The 14,701-nt window shown below is 52.1% G+C and overlaps 1 protein-coding gene across 1 annotated transcript in view; it reads right to left on the bottom strand.

The window, feature by feature from the left end:
* DUSP14 (dual specificity phosphatase 14) overlaps window positions 1-14,501 on the bottom strand; it is a 36,963-nt gene extending 22,462 nt beyond the window's left edge. Inside the window, exon 1 of the mRNA XM_006138622.4 lies at window positions 14,345-14,501. The gene's annotated coding sequence lies outside the window, so the exon portion shown is untranslated. The remainder of the gene's footprint in view (window positions 1-14,344) is intronic.
* Window positions 14,502-14,701: the final 200 nt, after the last annotated feature.

Below are 14,701 nucleotides of genomic sequence, written 5' to 3'. Positions count from 1 at the left end.
AGGGTTACCTGTGCTTCATTTGGTGCTCACTCGGATCCCAAGGTTTGGGGGGGTCCGAGGCTGAATGAATATTGGCAATAAGGGAGCCCATCTCTCCCCAGCCCCTCTGTGGACCCTGGTCTTTTTCTAGCTCTACCTAGCCAGGGTCTAGCTACACTACAACCACTCTCCCCGTTCAGCGAGGACCAGCGAGCTGCGGCACAGGACTAGATGGTCTGCGGAGTGAAAACTCTTGCTTCTGGCCTGCAGTAGTGCTGCTGCCAGTGAAAGAGCCAAGGGAACACTAGGAGCAGTCTTGCCTTGTGGTGTTGCTCTAAAGCAGGGGTGGCCAACCTAAACCCGAGGAGCCAGAATTGACCAATGCACATTGCCAAAAAGCCACAGTTCTAGGTCATCAGCCCTGATCATCTCCCTACCACCACTCCCAGCGCATCCCGCCCACTGGTCAGCGCTGCCTCCTCCTTTTCCTCCTGCCCACTGTGATCAGCTTTCTCTCAGTGGGAGACAGTGGAGGGGGGAAGCATGGGTGTGACCGGCTTAGTGGAGTGGGTAGGAAGTGGCAGGATCCTAGGGGGAAAGGGTGGAAGGGGAAAACACTAGGGCAGAGCTGTGGGTTGAACAGGGAGCTCCCTGTGGCCCAGTGGGAAGTTGGTACCTGTAGCTCCAGCCCTGGATTTAGTACCTATTCCAGGAGCCACATATTAACTTCTGAAGAGCCGCAGGTGGCTCTGGAGCCACAGGTTGGTCACCCCTGCTCTAAAGAGCCATGGGGCGTGCTTTATACAGTAATTCCTCATTTAACACTATAGATCAGGAGTTCCCAAATTTTTTGACACGGGGACCAGTAAATCCATTCACAAACTTTTGGAAGACCGGTAATGTTTATTTGCATATTCATTAATCAAATGATGAATATTCAAATTAGTTGTTTCTGATCCTCCCAAACCCCCCTGTGCCAGCTTTAGCAAAGCTTTTGATATGGTCACCCACAATATTCTTGCCAGCAAGTTAAGGAATATGGATTGAATAAATGGACTGTAAGACCGACAGAAAGCTGGTTAGACCAGGGTTTCCCAAACTTTTTACTGTAGTTGGAACCCTTTTTTTTCAATACTGCTTTTTGCAGCCCAAAAATATAAACACCTAAAAAACAAACTGAGAAAATACCAGACATATAAATGTCTGGTATTTTCTCATTAGGTAAGTTGTATTATTACTATTACTAGATGTATCAGTTTGTAGTTTCGAACTGCCTGGCTGGTAAATGTGCTCAGGCTGCATGAGTGTGCCAGCCAGCCAGTTCGCAACTACTTGAGGGGGTGTGTGTATGGGGGGGGGGGGGTGTCAATAGACTCCCCGGGCTGGACGAACTCATGCTTTGTGCTTTGCAGGGGGAACGGGGGCAGCACCCCAAGATCTACATATGGCCGGGTCAGTCCCACTCCCCGCAGGCCGATTCATTGCTCCCCCTGCTGCACCTCTGGCCAGCCCCACTTCCTCCAACCCCCTCCCAGGCAGCCAGTTCTCCCCCGCTTCTCCCAATCTCCCTTGGCCAGCCCCGCTGCCCGCGTCCAGCCCTCCTTCCGGCAGCCGCTTCTTCTCCCCCCTTCCCCCGCACATTTTCCCTGGCCAGCTCCCTGCCCCCAACCTCACCCCCTGCCCCCTGGAAGCCCTGCTTCCACCGGCCCCCCAATCTCCCCAGCCTGCCCCGATTCCCCCATCCAATGCTGCTTCCGGTGGCCAGCTCTCCCCTCCTCCTCACCCCAGAATCCCCTGGCACCTGCCCCTGCCCCCTTTGCCCTCTTTTTCCCTGATACCCACCCCCTCACCACTCTCTGCCTCATTCCCCTCCTGCCCCTCTGTGTCCTCACACATGACTTGCTCCATCCTGGACTTCCTCTTGCCCACCCCTTCTTTCAACTCTTCTTCCAGCATCTCCCCCTGCAGCCCCCAATGCCCTTCCCCTCTCCTCTCCTCTCCTCTCCCAGCATCACCCTGTCCCCCCTCCCACTGACACCTTCCCTCCTGTCCTTTCCCTCATGGTCTGCACTTGGCCCCCTGGCATTTGTCTCTCTCTCTCCTGCACCCTGTCCCTTGGTGCCTTCCATCCCTCCCCGTCCGCTGCCACCTCCGCCCAAGCCTGCCGCCGCCTCTCCTCCTCTCCTCTCCTCCCTGCCCCACCCCGCCGCTGCCCAAGCCCGTTCCCTACCTTCTGCCTTCCACATTGTGGGGCCGGAGGCCGCGCTCAGGCCCCGGAGGCCAAACCCGGAGCCAGCGTGGCCCCGCCATGTGCCCCCGAAGAGTTTTAAAATCCCGGGCTGTGATGTCACGTCACGCCCGGGCATCCTCCCCGCCCACGTGCAACGCCGCACATGGGCACAGCAGGCGGTGAGAAGGAGCCACGCACGGCGGGGACGCTCTGGGGGTGGGGTGGGAGGACACACAGGGGGGCTGGTGCAGGGGGCCCACGCCCATTCTAGGCAGAGCCGGGGGAGAGACCCAGCTCCACGTATTGGTGGAGCAGGGGCCCCGGCTCTGTAACTCGCCGGCACTTCTGGGTTCAGGGGCACGGGGCCCGATTTGACTGAATTGGCCTAAGGCCGGCCCTGCCGGCAGCCACTAGGCATGTTGAGGCCCGGAATTTTTTTCCCACAGCCTGGTACCAGGCCGCGGCCCATAGTTTGGGAAACACTGCTATAGATGTGTTTCTGAAAATGTTCGTGCTAAGCGAAAACGTGCTATGTGGGGTCAATTTTCCCATTAAAAATAATGGAAAAGGTGGGGGTTGCGTTTCAGGTGCCAGTGGCAAAGTCCATTTTTTGTTGGTGCTGGGTGGTCAATGTCAGCATTAGCTATCTAGCGACACAAGATAACTAGCAACACAAGTCGCTGCAGTTTGTTAAAACACAAAGATACACAGGTGAGTGAGCGGAGGAGCGCTGTGACCACGTGTATTCATCCGCTCATGCGTATTACCGCTGTTTTCACCAACGTATACTGCCGCGCGAAGTAGTTGGCCACTGGATGGTTTTTGTGTTAGTTTGGGGACTGTCGTGTTATTCGAAAAACGTTCCCTAAAAATAAAATCATGCTATTGCGAAAACGTGTTAAATGAGTAATTACTGTATCAGGGTGGGCAAACTTTTTGGCCCAAGGGCCACATTGGATATGGAAATTGTATGGAGGGCCGGGCAGGGGAGAGGTTGTGCCTCCCCAAACAGCCAGGTGTGGCCAAGCCCCCACCTGCTATGCAACCCCCTGAGTCCACTGGGGACTCCTAGCCCCATCCAGTCTCCCCTGCTCCCCACACCCTTACTGCACCCCAGAACCTCCTGCCTCCTATTCAAACTTCCCTGCCTCCTGACTGCCCCACCCAGAGCATTGGGAGCAGAGACTGTGCTGCCCAGGTGCTGAGGGGGAGGGGAAGGGGGGAAGAGGAGGGGCTGGGGACTAGACACCCCTGCTTGCCGTGCTGCCCAGGAATTGAGCTGGCTCCTCCGGGCAAGGCTGTCCTGACCCTGGCAGGAGCTTGGTGGGGCCAGGCCGAAGGGTTTGAGGGGCTGGCTGTGGCCCGCAAGCCACAGTTTGCCGTTTCTGCTTTACATCCAGGGCACGTTGAATCGTGACTGACTAATTGGTGGGACAAGCATGACACCGACATGCCGCAGGTGGTTCAAGGCCATCGGCAGTCTACATCCTAGATAAGTAATTTATTAAGCAGCTAAACTCTAGACAATGTTTTTCTATTCTAAATCTTAAGTTCTTGTTATTTCCACTTCAGCTCATCTGAGGACGTGGGCTTTGCCCACAAGCTCATGTTACTACAGATTTTGGTTCATCTCTCAGGTGCCACAGGACTACTTGTTGCTTTTAAAGTGACTCACATGGCGACTCTTTTCCTCCCCTTCTCCCCCGAGACTTTCTAGATAGTGGATTAGCTAGCGATTTAAATTGTTTCCTAGCCAAGATGCCCTTTTAATATCAAGGGTGACTGAGCCAGGGGTGGGTGGGGAGGCCATGTGATGTGTGTTCAGTCCCTGATTGTCACCGCTCCTTGGCCGTGTCAGGCACTCCGCAGAACAGGTCGGAGCAGCCTGTAGTCTAGCATTAAGACATGACCCAACAAGCACACACAGTGAAGCAGGCAGCAAGGCAAAAGCTGTGATAAGATCCTGCCTGGCGTCTCTCTTCCTCATGGAGCAACCTCAAGTGCAAGCCCAGAGCTGAGTTCTGGGGAGCGGTTTAGGGAAGGGGTGTGGTTCGGACACCAGGGATTGGGGTTTTGGGCTGATCACGTTTTCTCCTCTGGTCCAAAGTGTTCTGCACGTGTGCTTGTTTGGAAATCTCCCTCAGTGCATCAGCAGTTGCAGTTTGTATCTTCCCCTTGAGCTACATGGAGCTCTCCCGTAGGTACAGTGTGTTCCCTCCATGCCACCTCGCATCCTATTCCTGAAAGCAGAGGGGCAGGAGGGAAGTCAGGGCTGTGGGTTTTTTTTCTCTTTTCTGACTTGACTGCTGGATCATACCATTTGCAGAGGTAGGGGGAGGATTTAGGTTGGGGAGTCAAAACAGGAGGTAAGATGGCTCATGTTTGCATGGCGTTTCAAGTCTGACTTCCAAACCGCAGGAGACAGGGTGCTGCAAGCCAGAGATTGCTTTATTTGCAAGGGCAGTAGCCACATCTGCCTAACTCTCTGCCTTCATGTGTCTGAGTTTCTGTTCGCTTTGGGGACACGCAGCGCGTCCTTTTGGAAGCGGTATGTCAGCAGGAGGGGGAGGGGCTTGTGGGAAACCTGCCCACAGTTTGATTGGCAGAAATAGTCGTCTGGGGAAACAAAGCTAGGAGGAGGCATGGGGGCTTTGTTCCTTGGAGCTAATGGGACTGGGAACATGGACTTCCTCTGCATTTAGATGGCTCTTCTGGAGTCAACATGAAACGCTGACAGGCGGAATTGAACCTTGTACCAGGGCCGGTCTGAGCCATTGGTGCACCCCAGGAGCATGGCGCCACCCCCGGGCACACGGCGCCCAGCACATGCGTGGCCCCACCCCCGGGTGTGCGGCACATGTGTGGTGCTGCCTGGGGCGTGCGGAGCAGCACGGTGCCTCCCCCGCCTGGCCCGGCAGCCCCGCGTGGCACACCCTACAATGGGGCACCCTGGGCGGTAGCCCGGTTGGCACATACCTTGGGCCAGCTCTGCCTAGGACCTCTGGAGCTCAATGCATGAGCCTCTCCCACAGGCTCGAACAGCCAGCTGGCTGTCAGCTAAGGCTGTAGAGCAGACTCATTATTCTCTCTGTAACAGGTCTCACTTGACCGCTGGATCATACCAGCTGCAGAGGTAGGGGGAGGATTTAGGTTGGGAAGTCAAAACCTGTGGTAAGATGGCTGATGTGTGGCTGCCACTCAGCTCTGGGTGGGATGCCTTAACAGGAGTGTTGTGAGCAAGACACAAGAAGGAATTATTCCACTCTACTCGGCACTGATTAGGCCCCAGTTGGAGTATTGTCTCCAGTTTCAAGAAAGATGTGGAGAAATTGGAGAAGGTCCAGAGAAGAGCAACAAAAGTGATTAAAGGTCTAAAACATGAGCTATGAGGGAATTGGGCTTGCTTAGTATGGAAAAGAGGAGACTGAGAAGGGACATGATAGCAGTTTTCAAGTATCTAAAAGGGTGTCACAGGGAGGAGGGAGAAAAATTGTTTCCCTTGGCCTCCGATGATCGGACAAGAAGCAATGGGCTTAAATTGCAGCAAGGGAGGTTTAGGCTGGACATTAGTAAAAACTTTCTAATGGTCAGGGTGGTTAAACACTGGAATAAATTGCCTAGTGGAGTTGTAGAATCTCCATCTCTGGAGATATTTAAGAGCAGGTTGGATAGACATCTGTCAGGGTTGATCTAGATGGTGCTTGGTCCTGCCGTGAGGGCAGGGGACTGTATTTGATGACCTCTCGAAGTCCCTTCCAGCTCTAGTGTTCTATGGCAAGAAACAAATGGATTTGTATTTGAACATCGTTTGGAAGCAGAAATGGTATCTATGAACTTTTAGCTTCAGGCCCCACCTCTGCCTGTAAATTACATACCACTGACACTGCCATGTGAAAGAATGTCAGTCCTGGATTGGGCAGCTTGCAGTGACCTAGCAATACTTAGCCCTGGTGGCTGCATCTTGGGGTTCCAGAATCTAAGAAAAGAACAGTGAATCCAATGCAAGAATGCTGTGGTGTCTGTCTGCCTGAGTCTGCAGGCAGCCTGAAACACCTTGGAAGTGTGAACTACACCATCAGTCTCAACTCTGAAGCCTAATGATTACGTCACTATCAGCAGTGTTTCCCATATCAAAATGTGCAGAGAGAAAGAGGCCAATCCTATTCTGAAGTTGAGTAGCTCATTGTGTCCTCCCCAGGGGGTGGAGTTTGGGTTGTAGACAGAAGTTTAGGAAAGCATTGCTGCTTTGCTTTTCCCAATCTGGGAATCCCAAACCCATCATGACTTAATTTTTCCCTGGTGTTGGCAAACCAGTGTTCATGTGGCTTTCACTCAGCACTTGCTAGAATAACTTGCTGAGGTAGGATGAGCTTCTGCTGCCTGTACTATTCATCATCAGCAAAGAATCTGGTCCCTGATGTTTAAACAATTAAACTGTTTAATTCTGCAATTTGCAATTCTGACATTCTGCAATTTGCATGGTAAGGAATTGGGTAGATACACAAACAGCGTTCTCTGCTGGGTAGAGTCAGAACAGCTCATCTGAGTGTCATAGATCCTATACTGATCATTACTAAAGGATTCTCCTTTAGTTCCAGTTGTGGAGCAACGACAGAGCTCCATCACTGCTATATCTCATTCCCAGCTGCTGCAAAGTCCCTAGTGTGTTGCAAAGGCGAAAACCTGTAGCCCCATAGGATTTTGTGGTTGTTACATCACTTAGCAGAAACAAATTTACACTGATTCTTACCCACATCAATCTCTGAATGCTACAAACTGTTCCTGAATATGCCAATGCTAATGATCACCCCTTCTTTATTGGTAGGTCTTTAAGAGTTTTACCAGGGAACAAGTTGAGTCTTGTGCGCCGTTCACAGGGGCTGAGGGTTTTGAGGAATCTCCCTGACAGAGCGGCAGGCTGTTGTTTGTGCAGAAGGCAGCCTCCAAAGTTCAAGTGGTAATCAACCATTATGAAACTCGGTTGTCTCGGAACGTTTCGCCTCCCACCTGCAGCAGTGGGTCTAAAGAATGAGGCCCCTTTCTAAGCAAGATGGAAGAGGGATGCTCAGGGGAGAGGAGGTGGAAGTAGTTTGAATCGATCATTTTTAAATAGATTGCACGTGGCTGCAAACATTTCTCCCAGGGCAAAGCAAGGGGAGGGGGTCCTTCTTACACCTCACCTATTCTATGGGGCTCAGTAGAGATTTCCTTGCCTGCTTGAAGTTTTATAAACTCTGGCTTGCGTGCACAGTTGCTCAGCACTCACAGTGACTGAATTCCTCCTTCATGATTAGAAACTCCTGGCCTGGTGAAGGACTGTTCAAACCAAAAAGCCCCACTCCCAAAAGGTGGCAAAGATGCAGCCATGGAATTTTTGCAAGAGGGGAGAGAGGAATAAAGATGCATTAGGGCCCTGTGCCTCTTACATAATGCAGTGTTTGACGAAGAGAAATTCCAGATAATCCAACCTCCCCTCCTGCCTTTTGTCCTGTTTCTTGAGGCAGATGATGCTGGCAGGAGTGAGGAGCCACTAATGCTGACCCTATTGAGAGTACTTGGCAGCGGACTCCAACCACCATGTTGTTTTTTGTCGTGAAAAACAACAAATGGCTTGCTGAGAACGGACGCTAAATGTGCATCTGGGTGTTGGAACTCGCTTGTGTTCTGCATGCGAAATTCCCTGGGCAGCTGTCTCTGCTGTATTTTTAGTGCTGCGATGCTTATTTGGGGTGCACTGGGGGTGGAATTGACATTCTGCAATTTGCATGGTGTTTCAAGTCTGACTTCCAAACCGCAGGAGACAGGGTGCTGCAAGCCAGAGATTGCTTTATTTGCAAGGGCAGTCGCCACGGCCGCCTAACTCTCTGCCTTCGTGTGTCTGAATTTCCATTTGTTTTGGGGACACGCAGCGCGTCCTTTTGGAAGCAGTACGTCAGGAGGAGGAGGGGCTTGTGGGAAACCGGCCCACAGTTTGATTGGCAGAAATAGTCGTCTGGTGAAACAAAGCTAGGAGGAGGCATAGGGGGCTTTGTTCCTTGCAGCTAATGGGACTGGGGACATGGACTTCCTCTGCATTTAGATGGCTCAGTGGTCCCCAACCTTTTGGGGCTGCCGGGCGCCCAGGTGCAGGGCCGCACATGCACCATGTGCCCGGGGAGGTGGCCGCGCATGTGCCGTGTGCCGCACATGTGCCGAGCGCCTGGGGCACAAGAATGGCATGGGCCAGCCCTGGTCACTTGGCGGGCGCACATAAATGCCCCGGCAGGCGCCATGGCACCGCGTTGTGGACCACTGAGACGGGTCTTCTGGAGTCAACATGAAACGCTGACAGGCGGAACCAAACCTAGGACCTCTGGAGCTCAATGCAGGCTCCAAAAGCCAGCTGGCTGTCAGCTAAGCCTGTAGAGCAGACTCATTCTTCTCTCTGTAAGAGGTCTCGGTAACACTCCATGGGGCAGGGCCCCGCCCCTACAGGTGCAAATAGGGATGCAAAAAGTTGGTTCAAACAGTAACCATGTAACCGCTGAAAATCTTTGCAGCTTCTCGTGCTGCAGGCTTGGCAGTATAAAGCATAGCTTAGCTTTATACAGCAGAGCCTGCAGCGAAGGCTCCCTGGGAATAGGGCTGCCAGCTGCTGCCGGCCTTGCTCCTGGGGAGGCGGCTTCTCTGCTGCAGCGAAACAGCCTTCCCTGGAGGCTGGCAGTATGGGCTGACAACTCTGCTTCTGGGGAGGAGGCTTCCGAATGTAACCAATAACATTAACGGGCAAGCATCACCTTAGAGTTAAATCGAATAACTGGTTAACCAATAATATCCCTAGGTGCAATTGTAAGGGTACGTCTAGACTACAGGCTTTGTTGACAAATTATGTCGACAAAGCTTCTGTCGACAAAGTGTCTAGGTTACATCCAGTTCTGTCAACAAAGCAAGCCGCTTTGTCCACATGAGAGTGTAGATGCAATAACGCCTTCTGTCGACAGAACTCTGTAGCCAAAAGGCGTTATTCCTCCTAGAATGAGGTTTACCGCCATCGACAAAACTGCCGAGTTCTGTCGAGTTATGTAGTGGCGGTAGTGTAGACACAGGTATAGTTTTGTCAACAAAAGTCCACTTTTGTTGACACAATCCTGTAGTCTACACCCACCCCGGCTGCGTCTACAATGGCATGATTTTGCATAAGAACTCTTTTGTGGAAGAGTTCTTGTGCAAAAACTCTTCCAGAAGAGAGCGTCTACACTGGCATGTGCCTTTGCGCGAGAGCATCCATGCCAGTGTAGACGCTCTCTTGCACAAGAAAGCTCCGATGGCCATTTTAGCCATCGGGCTTTATTGCTCAAGAAATTCATGTTGCCTGTCTACACTGGCCTCTTGCGCAAGAACAGTTGGGCTTACTCCTGAGCGGGAGCATCAGAGTATTTGCGCAAGAAGCCCTGATTTCACACATTAGAACATCAGTGTTCTTGCGCAAGAACTCACCGCCAGTGTAGACAGGCAGCATGTTTTTGCACAACAGCGGCTGCTTTTGTGCAAAATCATGCCAATGTAGACACAGCCCCCTAGTGTGGTTCACTGTCCCATGCAGTGGCATCTAGACCACAGCAACAGTCAAGACCAAGATGGCTCAGAGTAGAGGCTCCTATACTAAGCTTCCTACGTCCCAGGTTCAAATCCGCCTGGTGGCGGTTACACAATGACTAGGGTGCATCTCTTCCCCTCGCAATTTGTCCCTGTCGAATGAGATGCAAGTCTGTTGCCCGTTTGCCTTCATGGATGTTGGATGTGTTGCCCTGCTAGTACAGCCTCATAACTTGTTTACGATCCAGCAAAGCCCACGCACGCATGTAGGGCCTGGGCAAAGGGCCCAGGGGGAGGGAAATGGAGCCTATTCTCAGAGCAGATGAACCCCACCTCCAACTCTTGGCATTTTAAAACCTCAGCCGGGCTCAGCAGGTGAATCAAACCCTGGGATGTTTGGAATGGCTGCTCACATGGAGACCAAAGTGTGCAAAGCGCAGAGCCTGGGAATATTTCTGGTTTCAGTTTTGCTGGGGGAGGGGAAGGCTGGAGGTGAGGAGAAGAAATTCTCTGAGCAGAGTCCTAAAATAGAGTGTGCATGTGGCAAAGAAACGGCCGCTCTTCTGTCAGGCAGGAGGGTTGTGCTGAGGGCTTTCCCCCCACCCCCATCACTGGGAATTCAACACCGTGATTCTCACCTCACTCCTCTCTGGAGATAGATCTATGGGCCAAATTCTCTCCTGCTGTTTGCTGGGCCAGTTTGCCCCAGAAGAGAATTTGGCCCCATGGAATGACACTGGCATAAAAGGAGCTGAACCAAGTTATGCCCCGGCACCCACCCTTAGGCTCAAAGGTGGATGGATGGGGCCTAGTGGCTCAGGTGAATGGAGAGGAATCTGTTCTTACAGGTGATATAATCAATTATTAGAGAAGATGGTGTAGGCCAGGCTTGACATAAAGGCACCTCAGCGGTCTCCCCCATTCCTCGCACAGCCACCTCATTATGCATCAACTGGATGTGTAATGAGATCACAGAAGACCCCTGTCGATATTGCAGAAGGAAAGAAACTAATTTGCTGTCCCATGGGAACGGGATTATAATCCCTTTCCAATTAGGGATGTTAATGGTTAACTGGTGGGGACTGGAATAGTGTCTCCCCCTCTCCCTCCGCACCTGCCATGGGCAGGGGGCTGCGCCAGCCCCATAGGGCCTGCCATCAGTGGGGAGGATGCTCCAGCCGGCCAGACCAACCCCCAACCGCAGTGCGTATAATCAGAGAAACTTAACATTTAACCAGTCAATTAATAAAACGGGATTTTACATCCCTGTTTCCAATCTCCTCACCGCCATGAGCCAGTCATCGATTATCAGTCCAGCCCTCCACAGCAATCCTGACGCTGAGTCAGGGGAAAAGATCCAGCTGGCGAAGCCCAGAGGGACATTTGTAGTCAGAAATGCCAACCCCCCTGCAAAAGTGACTCTGACTGTTTGCTTCAGCAGTGGCGAGTCTCAAGTCAGCATTTACAGACCCGCACATGGCTCTGTGTCATCTCATTTGAGAGGGTCGCCCCCAAAAAACCCTAAAGTGAGCACCCCAGAGACAGCCAGAAATCGACTGTGGTGGAGCCATGTCTCCAGCTGCCACACCGGAGATCGATCTTCTGGCATTTGATTTAGTGGGTTTGGCAAAGACCTGCTAAATCAAATGTAGAGGGTGCTGCCGGTCGGTGGTGGAACTCCTCGCAGTCGTGAGGAGTAAGGGAAGCTGATGAGAGCGTTTGCTCCCATCAACCTCCCACTGTGAAGACAGCACCAAGCTTGGCTTAAGATGTCGACTCCAGCTACCTTATTTACATAGCGGGAGTTGCATACCTCAACCTGACCTTTGGGTCTTCCATAGACCTGGCCTGGGCAGGTGCAGTCTCTAGCTTTAGTGAGACCAGGGCCAGCCTGAGCTCTTTTAGCGCCCTGCCCCCGGGCGCACAACACATGCGCAGCCTGGCCACAGCCACTGGTGTGCAGGTTGGGGTCAGCCCAGCTCGCTCATGCCTCGGTCTGGCCCTGAATGAGACCCTCAGATGCTACATGGAGATGGGGAGAAGCTTTTTCTTTCTAGAATAAGAACAAGTTCCAAATTTCGATTTCAGTGATGCAGGTGTAAATCTGGAATAAGGCCATTCCCTCCAGTGCGGCTGCTCCGGATTTACACGCGCGTGAACAGAATTTGCCCCACCCTGTTTACCTTGGGCTAGATTGTGCAACCATGACTGAAGCGGAGAAGCACTTAGAGTCTCTTCAGCTAATAGGTCTGGGTGACTATTTGCATGAGGAAGGGCTCCACAGTTTGGCTCCTTGGAATGACATGCCGGGGCTAGGCAGCTATGTGGAACTGGCCAGTGGCTTATACATGCTCACAGTAGGGCCAGATTCAGGCTGTCTTGTGCGTCTTGCACTCTCTCTGATGCTTGTATGACCTCCATTACTGGTGTATCCAAACACCACACAGTCTTCAATGCGTCCTTCCTCATAATATCCCCATTTTACAGATGGGGAACTGAGGCACAGGGTAAATTGCACCCCCATGCAGCAGAGAGAGATAGAACCAGGTGCCACAAGCCACTTAGCCTGAAGCCCCAGCTGGGTATTTGCAGTGGTTTTGTGATGTCTTTGGAAAAAAAAGACACCCAGTGACATTAGTTAAGCATCTTTCTGCACTAGTAAACCAAAGGGAACTTTAGGGAGGCGCTCAACTTGAAACCTTCCCTTGGTCATTTTGATGCGATGGCACCAGCTCCTTCAGAGGACTTGGAAGCCCTGCCAGGTAGTGAAACATCTGCACCCATGTAATGGAATCTAGTCACTGGCCCATCTACATCCCACAGGTCAGGCAGGGTAAAACAGAGGAAGCTGGCTGCTGAGTTCCACCAGTTGGGCGTGAGGGCAGGAAGCAGATCCCGGTCCAGGCCCAGTGGACCCAAAAGGAGTTGATCATGAGTCAGGACTGAATATGGATGCTGAGTTTTGGTTCCATGGTGTTTGTTCATGCTCTGTTTACTAGCCCCTAACACAGTGTGGTAGAATCTCTATTACCTTAATGATGGTGGATCTACCACAACGCCAATCCTCCTTATCTGCCCTGCTGGGAAGCTACATAAGATTCCATGAGTTAACTGCAGCCTCTGCTACTTCCTGGCATGGGGGACGGTTTTCCTCCCCCTGCCCCAATTCTTAGGCTGGGCCAAGGATTGGTGGAGCCCTGGGTGGATACAAAACTTGCATCCGCATCCCTATGAGATCTGCAAATTTGCAGGATTCTCAATACAAAATTTGTATCCACGTCCTCACCCACCGCTGCCAAAATGAGACTTGGATCTGCAGGTATAAAGCAGAGATCTGTGGATTTGCAGGGCTCTAATGACTGCTCCAAAACAACCAGTCCAGCAAGGTGCATGGGAATTGGAGTTGCTCACACATCCTGGGCAAAACACAACCCTCCTAATAGTTTCCAAGAGTTTTATAAAGGTGACTTAAAATGGTATCTGCAAGCCGCAAACGAACAGTGCGCTCAGAACAAGGAAAGGCTTTAGGCAGCTCGTAAATTAAAACAATGTCCGGATCGGCTTAAGCACGAACAAGTTCAGTCCAGGTATATTCTATCGAAATGCCTCGACAGCTATGGGCACATTTTGAGATTGCGCTTACTTACTTGAGGGCAGTAGTATCTGTTGAGTCTTACCTTTAAACTAATACCCCTGGGCTGGACATCTTGCTGGTTAGTTATGTTAAGAACTTCCCTATAAATGTCAGGTGGGTTTAAGGAGGAGAAATATGCAACCAGCAGGCATTTCCTTTTTTGATCTTTTGCAGCCCAACAAAATAAGCCTGTTCCCTCCTCCATGGGCAGGGAGGTGCGGCTGCTTGTCCAACACCCCCCTGGAATTAACTGGCACCACAGGCTATTTCCTCCCCCCCCTTCTTTTTCCAGTCCCTCCTTTCTCTCCCTTCCCAGATGCCTCATCCAGCGAGTTGTCCCTTTGAAAATCCACAGGCAGCACTGAGATGAGCTCCCTTGGGGAACTGCACACACAGCTGATTTTTCACATTTGGCTCCTGTCTTGACAGAGGTGGGGACAGACAGACCTGCCATCACTGGGAAAATGTACGCTGGCCACAGCCAGGCATGTGCAAAATCCAAGCAAGAATAGGGGGTAGGGGGGAGAAGGATTCTCCCCGGAGGCCCCCTGGACCATACGCCAGGCTGGAGGCGGCTGTGCCCAGGTTTCCAAATTGACCAGCTTTTATTAATGCATGAAACTCAGATGATCAGCAATAATCTAAGACTCCCATTCACTGCCCCCACCTTTCCCTCACCCCCTCTCCCTGCTGCTGTCTGACTTCTCAACACTAGGGCTGAATATTTGCTCGCTGATGCATTTAACGTGTATGACAGCTGACTTTTTTTTTTCCCTGGCAAACAGCTTCACATCCTCCCCCCTCTTCCTGCCCCCCTCCCCACTCCCCAGCCCCTGGGCAAAGCCTCCAGATCAGTTAGTTTCTTTAGAAGTTCATCTATGGAGCTAAAAGCATCCCGCTATTTGGGGGGGGGGCGCGTCTCTTACCGTGGCTTTGGGGGCCGTGCATCCACAGGATCCCCTAGCTGGCTTCCTCTGCCCAAGACAGCTGTGGTCCAGGCTGTCCCAGAGCAGGATGATGAATGAGCCGCACTTTCCCCTTCCTGGGAATGTCTTCCCTGGGCTACTGACATCTGATCTCCTTCTGTGACAGCCCCTCCTTCTTTCCCCTCCCCTCCGTGTCAGCAGCTCTGTGTGTGTGTGTGTGTGTGTGTGTTAGTTACCAAGATACGGTTCTACAGGCTCGGCTCGCCTGGCTCGTCCTCAACACAGGCAAACTCAGTGAGTGGCTGGCTGTTAAAGGGGCAGCCCGGCTTCCTAGGGAATAAAAAAACACCTGAAGGT

Source organism: Pelodiscus sinensis, chromosome 21, assembly GCF_049634645.1.
Source record: "Pelodiscus sinensis isolate JC-2024 chromosome 21, ASM4963464v1, whole genome shotgun sequence".
NCBI lineage: Eukaryota > Metazoa > Chordata > Testudines > Trionychidae > Pelodiscus > Pelodiscus sinensis.
This window is presented reverse-complemented; position numbering and strand designations above follow the sequence as displayed.